The following is a 12,701-nucleotide window of genomic DNA, read 5'->3' on the forward strand; positions in this document are numbered from 1 at the left end:
AGGAAACAAAGGCATTTTGCTTTTAGAGCTTTGACATTTAACAATCTTTAAAATAGGGCAATTTCAGTAATGGGTTTTCTCAAAGCATTCCTGTCCTGGGACTCCTCAAACACAAGAATCATAGAATCACAAAATCATTAAGGTTGGAAAAGACCTCCAAGATTCTCTGGTCCAACCATCTCCCTACCACCAATGTCACCCACTAACCCATGTCCCTAAGCACCATGTCCAACCTCTCCTTAAACACCCCCAGGGATGGTGACTCCACCACCTCCCTGTGCAACCCGTCCCAATGCCTGACTGCTCTTTCTGAGTAAAAATGTCTCCTAATTTCCAACCTGAACCTTCTCCGGTAAACTTGAGGCCACTTCCCCTAGTCCTATCACTAGTTATATACTAGTTATAGTATAGTTATCTGAAGGAACATCAACAGTGGGCTTGCCGTGCATTCAGCTGTCTTGCAGGTCAGCTATCACTTCCAGTTAAGACCATCTAGTGTACTTGCCTCTGATGTGGGAAAGAACAAGCCATACTATTCAAATATATAGATTTTGGGTCAGAGACATTTTGTCTCATAATGAAGTTCATATTTTGAACTGAAGGGATTGCTGTTTGGGAGCTTCAGCATTTTCCATTAGTTACACTTATGGTCTGTATCTGTGCAAGTCTGTTCTCCCTGAATCCCTGCTTTGCTGTAATGCACTCTGTTTCTCATGTTCCCACCATCACAGCTTGGGACCTCCCGGCAAACCAGCATGTGTGAATTCCTTAAACACATTTGGCAACCATGGCTGTTTTGCAGCTTCATCTTTCAGGATGGGGAAGTTCTGTGGCACAGGGGCAGCCACTTCACCATGGCTGGTATGCTCTACAGGACACTTTTCCCCACCTTGGGGCAGTACTTCACTGTGGTTAGTAAAACCATAAAAACAGAAGTTATCATCTAGACCTGAAATGATTAGGGCCAACTGCTGATATGGCACCCTTCATGTTCTTCCAGGCTCCACCCTGCATTTCCCACCCTGCAGATGATGTGATGAGGATGGGGTGTGTATGACAGACAGCAGAGCCTGGAGAGGAACAGGTAGGAAAAAGGATTCTCACTGGCACTGCCTTGTGCTTTAATCTCTACTGCAAGAGCAGCTCTTGGGAGTCCTTAGCCATAAGATCAGCTAGAAAAGGGGGAAGGGGAGAGAGAGTCTCCAATCTGCCCTCTTGCCTGCCTCCCAAAATGCTCTGGCCCTTTGCCACAAAGCTTTAATAGTGCAGGAGAATGTGATAAGATCAGTACTTTGGTGCTGCCACCACCCAGTGACCTCATTTGTTCTCAGCCCATTTTGGCATCTCCACACTGTGACATGCAGCATGAGTGCTCCCTAGCTCTCATGGTTAGGACTGGTTTCTAGACCTCCAAACAGCAAAAGACATTTAGACTGTGCTGGACAGCAGCAGCTTGCAACCAGAGTGGTGCAGGAAGGGGATGCATCCATGCAGCTCTGCAGGGTGAAACTTCAGCTGTGAGAATCAGATGTGATGCACAGATACTTCCTGGCAGTAAGTGCTAGAAGAATTTTCTTATGGTTCAAAAATCATTCTCATGCTCGTCTAGAGATGAAGAGCATTAAATTGCATGGTCCCTTCCCCAAAACCTCAGTTTCTTTCTATCTCCAAAAAATTCCTTGTTTTTTCCTGTAATCAGTTCTAAACCCTACAATGATGTACCTTAATAAAGAGATGGAAGAAATCGAAATTTATATATATGTTTTTTCCCCACAAACTAAGCCCCTAAATTATCTAGGGTCTCATCACCTGAGACTCTTCAAAAACTCCACTTCAAGCATATGTTTAAGTGGCTATAGAAATGAATGCCTAAGCAGACAAGAAAAACATTATCTACATTTTTTTATTTCTATATCAATGTCAGTTTGAAGTTGTATTTCTCCACATTCCTGGCATATTCACATATCAATCGCATTCAGTGATCAGTGAGGATGGTGTAGCTAAAGCTTTACTCTCCATTTTCCCACTGATTGTACAACTATACTTATGCATTATATAGATTTATGCATTATATAGATGAACAGGCTCATCATTTCCCTTGTGCTTCAGTGCAGAGCACAACCCAATGTCACAGACAGCCCAGGCAATCTAGCAGCTCAAATCCCATTCCCACACCCCTAACCCTCCCATTTTCAAATACCTAGAAAAAAGGATTAGCTGTGCAGATCAGGCTGATGCTCCTTAAGCACTAAAAAGCATATGTTTTTTGCTGTTAGCTAATTCCAAACACACAAATGTCTTTTATTGCAATTTTAACATGTGGCTCTTGGGTTGCTGTACACAGAATACAAAAGCATAACAATGACCTTTTCAAATTGCCTTAAAGCAACAGATAACAAGTTGATGATATCAAGTGCTGCAGTAACCTTAGCCTCATTCTCTTTCCTACGTGGAATAACATGTCTCATAATTCAACAGGATGCACTGCTGCTATTAAAAAGCTCCCAGTTAAGGTTTTTCAAAATCTTCCATTTTAGTCCCAAATCTACTGTGCCATGTAAATTCCAAATCCTTACACGCAATTTATCAGCAGACAATATATCAAAATAGTTATTGAAACAGCTTCTGTGTCATCTGCATATTTTAAAGGTCACTTTACTACTGATGAGAAGAGAACTGCAGGATTCACTTGCACAGAGAGAAGCTAATTGCTCAACATTACATGTCAGTATACTCAGACTCTTCCAAGCTGTTCATTACCATTTTTACCCTGACTCTAATGGAATTATTTAACATTTAAAACCAGACACACTCAATCTCAAAGCTCTGCAGACATTACTGCACTGAAAATATCACTTCTTCAAGTGCGGTAGACCAAATAATGGTGTTCATTTCCCATTTTATACCAAGTCAGAAAAATGCTATGACTATAACTGCACTTTCTGTATTTCCTCAGATCTCTTCAAACACTTAGATAGCTATCAAATAATACGTATTTTTTAATATTGACTTCCCTCACTTTTTCTGCCATTTGTACTCTTGGTGTCAACTCAAATCAATATAATATCTGCTTCTCTCTCGCCTTTGTTTGCATGTTTCTCTTTGCCAAGCCCTGGTATCTGTTAGTCATCTGTTTGACAATAGCAAGCTATTCACTACTTCATGTACACCACATGAGGGTGTTTCAAACTGTGAAGGATGCCAGAGTTAATTTGGAAGTCCTCCTGTTTGGAAAGGAACCAACAGGCAAACAGCTACATTTTTTCCACTGATTAAAATCTTACTGAGGCAACCTGGTACTTTTCAAAGCAACAGATGAAACATCATACACTAGAAAACAGATGGAAGAGGCATTTTAAAGATATAATCCGATGTTCCTTGAAATCAAGTAATATTGGGGGGGGGGGGAGGTGTTCCCTGTGCTTTGTCTTGTCCTTGAGGGATCATTTTAAATATAATATGATTTTGTATTATTTCCATTAAAATCTCCTTAGATGGGATTTACTAATCATTATTGCCCTGCACAGCTTTTTAGAAGATTTCCTTGGCTTATCACTGAAAGTTAATAGCAAAGTCAAATAGCAACATAAACAATAAATAAAACTAAATTTCTCCTTCATACACTGCTTCTTCTGGCATTTTAGTGTACACACATTTTTCTAATGTCTGCCTGCTCTGTAAGTGATGACTTAAAAACCAAAAAAGACGACATAAGGTAATTAATATCCTGTTCTAGTTAGCGAGTGTAATTTCTGTACACAGCTTTTTAAAACAAACACAAATTAAAATGAAGCTGGAGCACTTGACAAGGCTTTCTACACTGATGGAGCAGGGAAAGATCTACCTAGAAGAGAAAACCCCATGGGTCTGTATCAAGATGGGCTATATCCCCAGGATATCCCAAGTAACAAAACCTACGATCAGCAAATAGAACATAATGAGCCCAGCAACAGGATTGTCCCAAGCCTTCCCTGGACTGACTCAAAAATGCTGCACATGTAACATGGGGTGCTTATTAAATAACCAAGCCAAGCTTAATTTATTTACAGGACAAAAAGGTGTCTTGTATGAAGTTTAAAAAGGATGCATGGTGCTGAGGGAGCCAGAAGGTCTGCAGGAGGATGGGTGCCTGGTGGGGAGGCCCTCGGTCATGCTAATGCTAGGCTGTCCGCTCTGTTACGGGGTGGCAGGTGAGCCAAGGCTTAGGACAGGCTCCATGCCCCAAGAAGAGCCTCCCCCCTTCCACGCTTCTCAGAGGCCCAAAAGTGACCTTTTACCATCTTGCTTCCCTTGAAAAGCTTTTATCTGACACTCACGTAGCCACCTTCAGGAATCGGATGCCAGGACCATGCTGAGAAAGGATTCCCGTTGAAAATGGGACCAGCTGAGAATCCACGTATGGAACTTCCCTGAAAAAAACAAGGTGAAGCAAGTCCTCATGCTCCCTGACAGAAAACCCCTGTAGAACCCAGGGACACTTACCTGCCACATCCTGAACTTGAGTTACTGTCAAACTGCTTCACGGGGAAGTAGCACCACCAGGGCTTTCCTGTTCTGAGATGTCACCACCAACGTCACTTGCTCATAGAGCCTCCAAAGCTCTTTCACAGAGATGAGAGAAAACATGAAGAAAAAGCAGCCTACTCCAGAACACTGAGTCCCTTTCACCAGGACAGTAGAACAGCACCCTAAGCAACCTGAACCTCAACCTCCCCTGCAGTGGCAGTTCTTCCCATAACTCCTCATGCTTCCTTTATAGCAAAGGTCAAATGATCCCCACCTGGCAGATTTCACTTCACATGTGTGGAGCCAAGAGACCTTGTGGAATAGGCTCATCAACCTGGCTTCAATGTTTTAGGTTCAATTGCTCCTTATCGCTAATAGAAATCACCTGACAAGGGGCTCAGTGGTTAGTGTTGCCCTAATGAATTAAGTACAAAAGGCACGTAAGGGCTGTATTTCTGCTAGTCATTCTGTGAGGAAAATTAGTACAGAGCCTGTTAAAATAAGATTAACAAACCTAAATAAAAGAAAGACATAAAAGAAAATGACCTAAAAGGCAAAATTGCCGTCATAGATTTTCATCTGTCTAGTCACGACAGATCAAGAATATAGCCATCAGAATGACTTTTCTTGACATTATTGTTTAATATAATAATAATAATAAATAATATAATATAATAATAAACATATATACACATATAAACAAATATACATATATATATATGTTTAATGTATAAATTTTCTTCTCTGAGATCTCTTCTTTATGCAGGACTTCTCAACATCTAGCGCCATGACCTCTGACTACAGTATTTCCTTTGGCTGCATATAAACTATCACGTATAAGTGCCAGGATCCGGATCCTCACTCCCTATTCAGGTCAAGGACCGGGCTGAAAGTTTTGGCTTTAATTTGGTTACATGACTACATTGCTGCTGTTGTGGTTTTCCCCGGCCGGCAGCTAAGCACCATACAGCCGTTCGCTCCCCCTCCCCCCTCCCTCTCTGGGATGGATGAGAGAAACAGGAAAACGAAGCCTGTGGGTCGAGACAGAGACGGTTTATTAAGACAGGAAAAAAAAAATAACAGCGAGAATAGTACTGCTACTACTAATGCGTACGGAATAAGTGATGCAAAATGCAATTGCTCACCACCCGCTGACCCTTGCCCAGCCTATCCCCGAGCAGACGGCCCCCCCCATCCCGGCTAGCCACCCCTACCTATTGTTTAGCATGACATCAGAGGGTATGGAATAACCCTTTGGCCAGTTTGGGTCAGCTGTCCTGGGTCTGTCCCCTCCCAGCTCCTGCTGCACCCCCAGCGTGCCCACTGGCAGGACAGAGTGAAAGTCCTTGGCTTGGTGTAGGCACTGCTCTGTAACAATTCAAACATCAGCGTGGTATCAACACTCTTTTCGTTCTAATCCACAACATAGCACCCTACCAGCTCCTAGGAGGAAAATTAACTCTATCCTAGCTGAAACCAGGACAGCTGTTTTCTGGCAGGCTGTGGGAAGAAGATGGGCTGGCTTGGGGGAGCTTCTGTACACATGGCTTTTAGGCTGCAGCCAAAGCGTTCCTCTAGATCTGGAAGTCTGAGGATGGTTGAGTGGCTGAAAAGCTGCCTGGCAGAGAAGGACCTGGGAGTATTGGTTGATAGCAGGCTGAATATGAGCCAGCAGTGTGCTCAGGTGGCCAAGAAGGCATCGTGGCTTGCATAAGAAACAGTGTGTCCAGTGGGTCTAGGGAAGTGATTGTCCCCTTGTACTCGGCTCTGGTGAGGCCACACCTCGAGTACTGTGTTCAGTTTTGGGCCCCTCGCCACGAGAAGGACATCGAGGTGCTCGAGCAAGTCCGGAGAAGGGCAATGAAGCTGGTGAGGGCTCTGGAGAACAAGTCTTACGAGGAGCGGCTGAGGGAGCTGGGATTGTTCAGCCTGGAAAGGAGAAGGCTCAGGGGCGACCTTATCGCTCTCTACAGGTACCTTAAAGGAGGCTGCAGAGAGGTGGGGTTTAGTCTATTCTCCCACGTGCCTGGTGACAGGACGAGGGGAAATGGGCTAAAGCTATGCCGGGGGAGCGTAATCAATGACCGAGTCCCAGAAAGGATTGCAATTACAGTTTACAATTTATTAAAGGAATAGAGGTAAGCAAACAGAGCTGGGTGCGCCGGGAGCCTCTGCTCCAGCAAGACGCACACAAGTTACATCGGGCGGCTGGTTTTTATGCTCCTAGGCTAATACATATTCATTACCACTTCTAGAAAAGGCAGGGTTATTATAATTAGTTCCCGGAATCTGAACCCTCCCACTGGCACATGCGTATCAGTCTCTGGTGGTCCCTCTGGGGGTCTCTCGTGCTGAAGGCTCGTAGTCTTCCTCCCAGGCTTTTTCCTTCTCCTTCTCCTTTGTCCGTCTTGGCCAGATGTCAGAGACTTGTGCAGCGTCCCATGCAAGCTTTGTCTTTTAGTCATCCTTCAGCTTTTTCCCTTCTCCTTAAGCTCTTGGCCACAGACCAGAGACTTGCATAGTGTCCCATGCAATAGTCATAATAGTTTGCAGTTCTTCTGAAACCCCTTCATTCTCTTATCCACTATTGACACAAATTGCTGCACAATTCCTTTGCAAGATACAAGAACTATATACATTAAGCACTCTGTTTTTCTTAGACTTGTATAACTACAAGGGTACGTAAGACAGAAGGTGTGATGGGTTTACGTGGCAAGGTTTTTGTAGCAGGGGGCCATAGGGGTGGTTTCTGTGAGAAGGATCTAGAAGCTGCCCCATGTTTGGTAAGGGCCCCACTGCTGACCAGAGCCGAGCCAATAAGCGATGTTGTTTGTGCCTCATATTTAAGACAGGGAAAAAAACGCTGCGCCACACAGCAGCTGGGAGAGTGAGAGGAGTGAGGCACAGCCTTGCAGGCGCCAAGGTCAGAGAAGAAGGAGGGGGAGAGGTGCTCCAGGCGCGGCAGCAGAAGTCCCCTGCGGCCTGTGGTGAGACCATGGTGAAGCAGGATGTCCCCCATCAGCCCATGGAGTACCACGGTGGAGCAGGGTTCCACGCTGCAGCCCGTGGAGGAGACCACGGTGGAGCAGGTGGCCCTGCACCGATGGAGGCTGCCGCCTGGGGAAGACCCCTGCCGGAGCAGATTCCGGGCCGGACCTGTGGCCCGTGGAGAGGAGACCACGCAGGAGCAGGTGAGCCGGCAGGAGCTGCTGCCCGTGGGGGACCCAGGTTAGAGCAGTTTTCTCCTGAGGGATGGACCCCGTGGTACGGACCCATATCTGGAGCAGTTCTGGAAGAGCTGCTGCCTGTGGGAAACGCACACCGGATCAGTTCATCAAGGACTGTATCCCATGGGTGGGACCCCACAGCACTGGGGACAAGAGTGACCGAGGAGTGGCAGAGAAGCAGTGCTGTAGACTGACCATAACCCCCATTCCCCTGTTCCCCTGCGCCACTCGGGGGGAGGAGGTGGAAGAGGGTGGATGGGGGGGAGGGAAGGTGCTTTTGGTTTCTTTCCTTTGTTTCTCACTTCTCTAGCTTGTTAGTAGCAAGCAATAAATCTTACTATCTCCCTATGCCGAGTCTGTTTTGCCCGTTACAATAATTACTGTGTGATCTGCTTGTCCTTATCTCGGACTTTGAGCACTTTTCATCGTATTTTCTCCCCGTTCCTCTTTCAGGAGGGGAGTGAGAGAGCGGCTGTGGTAGAGCTCGGCTGCCCACTCGAGCGGAACCACGACAGAAGGTCACATTTCATCGTACCGTGCAGCCCTAGCATCGTTCCACGTTGACATGAATCAGATGAACACATTTCACGGGAGGTTTAGGTTGGATATTAGGAAGAACTTCTTTACTGAAAGGGATGTCAGGCTGCCCAGGGAAGCGGTTGAGTCACCATCCCTGGATGTCTTTAAAAGACGTTTAGATATAGAGCTCAGTGATATGGCTTAGTGGAGGACTTGTTAGCGTTAGGTTGGAGGTTGGACTCGATGACCTTGAGGTCTCTTCCAACCTAGAAATTCTGTGATTCTGTGATTCTGTATTTTCAAATTAGTTTTACGCGTTGGCGTTATTTACTTGACTGATCTTGCATTCAGGGCTTGATCTGTGTGGAGGGGAACATGTAATGCCACGCAAGGTTGTTTGGTTGTATGACTGACAACGGGACTTTAAAAGTTTGAACTGTTTGTATAGAAGCAAAATACAGAAGAGTACGCTACGCCCAAGGGAAACGTCAAAACTACCCATTGCGTCTCAGGTATAAAGTTTTCCCTTAAAAGGCGTAAGCAGCTGTTAAGGTGTAGGAAAAGGTGTAAGCAGCTGTTTGAGTACAATCCTTACGTATACGTGAACATTTTCCTCTCCAGTTTCGCAACTTGGAGTGCAACGCTTTTCATCATACTCTTAGATCAGGATTCTGATTCTAACCATGGTTCCTAGTGCAGAGAACTTTTCCAGAGGAGAGAGAAGCAAAGCCGTCCTGACTGCTTTGAATGAGATGGAGATAGCAAACAAACGTAAAAGAAAAAAATAAACCTGTGGGAATGTTTTCAGATAATTGTCATAGTCCAAAAGCGTTAAATTGGTTCAGTCCCTGAAAGTTAATTAGCGTAAACTCAGGTTGCATCACTGAACTTGAAGTAGTAGGATAGACTTGCCCCATCGCAGAGCCTCAGTCACGGATTACATTGCCATTGCCTCTAACTCTATACAAGAAAGAAAGAGAAAAGCACACCTTTCTACTTTGTCAGCTACTGGCAGACCTAGAGAGAGGGGGAAAAAAAAAAGTCGTTATTTAAACCGTAAAGTTGTTTTAAGGCATTTCACCAAATCTGTAATATTCGGTAGTGAGCAGACAACAAATGAAAGGGAAGAGGAAACAGTAGAAGGTACTTGCATGGCCTTAATTTATGTGGCAATTGACAACAAGAACGACTTGCAAGGATTTCAAAGTGCCTTCCACCATTCTCCCTTGGGACTCTGGGGACCAGATATTCTCGCCCTCTCCCTGCCACACATAACTCTCCTACCTCTCAACACATCTGTGCATGACGCTCCTTAGGATTTCTTTAACCTTTGACAAAACCTCAAGCGCATTCTGGAGACGTACCGAGAAGAACGTACTCGTGTGAACATCCCAAGGATAGACGAAGCTTTGGAAGGCTACCATAACCCGCCTGAAGGAGAAGAAAGGGAGAATGAACAAGCGGGAAAACACATCTTCCCCTGACCCTCCCTCAGAAACTATGAACAAGGACGCCTTTCACACTTTTTCTTCAGGGAGCCCGTCTATGGGGGGACCAGGACTGGGGACTTTTCTGAGGGTGACAGATAGGAGGGGTCTCCCCACCCTTGCTGTTGCTCGGCAGCCCTCTCCTATGTCCCGACAAGGGGTAGAGGCTGCCCCCGTTGTACACATGCAGAACAGAGGGCCAGACTGTCCGCAAGAGACACGGGGCTGGACACTTGTCTCGGCTCGGAGCAGAAAGAGACGTCTGCCCCCGACACCCACGCTGCCACCTACCCCCACGGGGTCCCTGGGAAATAGATTTGAGGCTCTCAGAGAGGTTGCGGAAGAGGCTGAGGGCCTGGACAGTAGTCTGAACCCGGGAAGCAACCCCGAGAAGAGAGTCAAGATTGGGGGAAGTGCAAAACATAAGGATCAGGCCCAGAAGGAGCAGCGCATTGTGACCTGTGCCACAAAAGAAGAGCAGAGCAGAGATAGCAACCAAATGTAAATGAAGAAAATAGACCCGTAGGAGTGTTTCCAGATAATTGTCACTGTCCAAAAGTGTTAAATGGGTTCAATCCTTGAAAGTTAATTAATGGAAACTCCAGTTGCATCACTGAATGTGAAGTAGTAAGATGAACTTGCACCGTTGCAGAGCCTCAGTCATATTTTAAATCGGCACTGCCTCCTTCACAAGAAGGAAAGAGAAAGGCACAACTTTCTACCTTGTCAGCTACTGGCAGACCTAGAGAAAGAAAAAACGTAACGTTGTTAAAAGTAAAAAGTTGCGTTTATTTTGGTTGGCTGTTGGGGCGCCCCAACCACCCACCCACCGCCCCACCCACCCACCGCCCCATGTTACCCTTTTCTAAAAATAAAATTGTGGAATTGTTTTTTAATTTAAAAGAAAATATTTAGTTCATTTAGTTAGAAATTAGAAATAACTCCAGAACCAAGGAACACTTACCTTCCACATCCTGAACTTGAGTTACTGTCAAACTGCTTCACGGGGAAGTAGCACCACCAGGGCTTTCCTGTTCTGAGATGTCACCACCAACGTCACTTGCTCATAGAGCCTCCAAAGCTCTTTCACAGAGATGAGAGAAAACATGAAGAAAAAGCAGCCTACTCCAGAACACTGAGTCCCTTTCACCAGGACAGTAGAACAGCACCCTAAGCAACCTGAACCTCAACCTCCCCTGCAGTGGCAGTTCTTCCCATAACTCCTCATGCTTCCTTTATAGCAAATGTCAAATGATCCCCACCTGGCAGATTTCACTTCACATGTGTGGAGCCAAGAGACCTTGTGGAATAGGCTCATCAACCTGGCTTCAATGTTTTAGGTTCAATTGCTCCTTATCGCTAATAGAAATCACCTGACAAGGGGCTCAGTGGTTAGTGTTGCCCTAATGAATTAAGTACAAAAGGCACGTAAGGGCTGTATTTCTGCTAGTCATTCTGTGAGGAAAATTAGTACAGAGCCTGTTAAAATAAGATTAACAAACCTAAATAAAAGAAAGACATAAAAGAAAATGACCTAAAAGGCAAAATTGCCGTCATAGATTTTCATCTGTCTAGTCACGACAGATCAAGAATATAGCCATCAGAATGACTTTTCTTGACATTATTGTTTAATATAATAATAATAATAAATAATATAATATAATAATAAACATATATACACATATAAACAAATATACATATATATATATGTTTAATGTATAAATTTTCTTCTCTGAGATCTCTTCTTTATGCAGGACTTCTCAACATCTAGCGCCATGACCTCTGACTACAGTATTTCCTTTGGCTGCATATAAACTATCACGTATAAGTGCCAGGATCCGGATCCTCACTCCCTATTCAGGTCAAGGACCGGGCTGAAAGTTTTGGCTTTAATTTGGTTACATGACTACATTGCTGCTGTTGTGGTTTTCCCCGGCCGGCAGCTAAGCACCATACAGCCGTTCGCTCCCCCTCCCCCCTCCCTCTCTGGGATGGATGAGAGAAACAGGAAAACGAAGCCTGTGGGTCGAGACAGAGACGGTTTATTAAGACAGGAAAAAAAAAATAACAGCGAGAATAGTACTGCTACTACTAATGCGTACGGAATAAGTGATGCAAAATGCAATTGCTCACCACCCGCTGACCCTTGCCCAGCCTATCCCCGAGCAGACGGCCCCCCCCATCCCGGCTAGCCACCCCTACCTATTGTTTAGCATGACATCAGAGGGTATGGAATAACCCTTTGGCCAGTTTGGGTCAGCTGTCCTGGGTCTGTCCCCTCCCAGCTCCTGCTGCACCCCCAGCGTGCCCACTGGCAGGACAGAGTGAAAGTCCTTGGCTTGGTGTAGGCACTGCTCTGTAACAATTCAAACATCAGCGTGGTATCAACACTCTTTTCGTTCTAATCCACAACATAGCACCCTACCAGCTCCTAGGAGGAAAATTAACTCTATCCTAGCTGAAACCAGGACAGCTGTTTTCTGGCAGGCTGTGGGAAGAAGATGGGCTGGCTTGGGGGAGCTTCTGTACACATGGCTTTTAGGCTGCAGCCAAAGCGTTCCTCTAGATCTGGAAGTCTGAGGATGGTTGAGTGGCTGAAAAGCTGCCTGGCAGAGAAGGACCTGGGAGTATTGGTTGATAGCAGGCTGAATATGAGCCAGCAGTGTGCTCAGGTGGCCAAGAAGGCATCGTGGCTTGCATAAGAAACAGTGTGTCCAGTGGGTCTAGGGAAGTGATTGTCCCCTTGTACTCGGCTCTGGTGAGGCCACACCTCGAGTACTGTGTTCAGTTTTGGGCCCCTCGCCACGAGAAGGACATCGAGGTGCTCGAGCAAGTCCGGAGAAGGGCAATGAAGCTGGTGAGGGCTCTGGAGAACAAGTCTTACGAGGAGCGGCTGAGGGAGCTGGGATTGTTCAGCCTGGAAAGGAGAAGGCTCAGGGGCGACCTTATCGCTCTCTACAGG

General features: G+C 45.7%; 2 long non-coding RNA genes across 2 annotated transcripts; one reads left to right on the forward strand and one right to left on the reverse strand.

Annotated features, from left to right (window-relative positions):
* Positions 1-2,217: 2,217 nt before the first annotated feature.
* Positions 2,218-4,704, reverse strand: LOC311440063. Its single transcript, XR_014695189.1, has 3 exons — positions 4,483-4,704; positions 4,317-4,409; positions 2,218-3,844 (listed from the first exon to the last, which is right to left on the reverse strand). It is a non-coding gene; the product is annotated as an uncharacterized lncRNA (long non-coding RNA).
* Positions 4,705-7,200: 2,496 nt separating this feature from the next.
* LOC311443810 lies at positions 7,201-8,483 on the forward strand. The gene is made up of 2 exons (XR_014697510.1): positions 7,201-7,697; positions 8,187-8,483. It is a non-coding gene; the product is annotated as an uncharacterized lncRNA (long non-coding RNA).
* The last annotated feature ends 4,218 nt before the right edge of the window (positions 8,484-12,701 follow it).

The sequence above is a fragment of the Aythya ferina genome (assembly GCF_964211825.1).
Source record: "Aythya ferina genome assembly, chromosome: 1".
Classification (NCBI taxonomy): domain Eukaryota; kingdom Metazoa; phylum Chordata; class Aves; order Anseriformes; family Anatidae; genus Aythya; species Aythya ferina.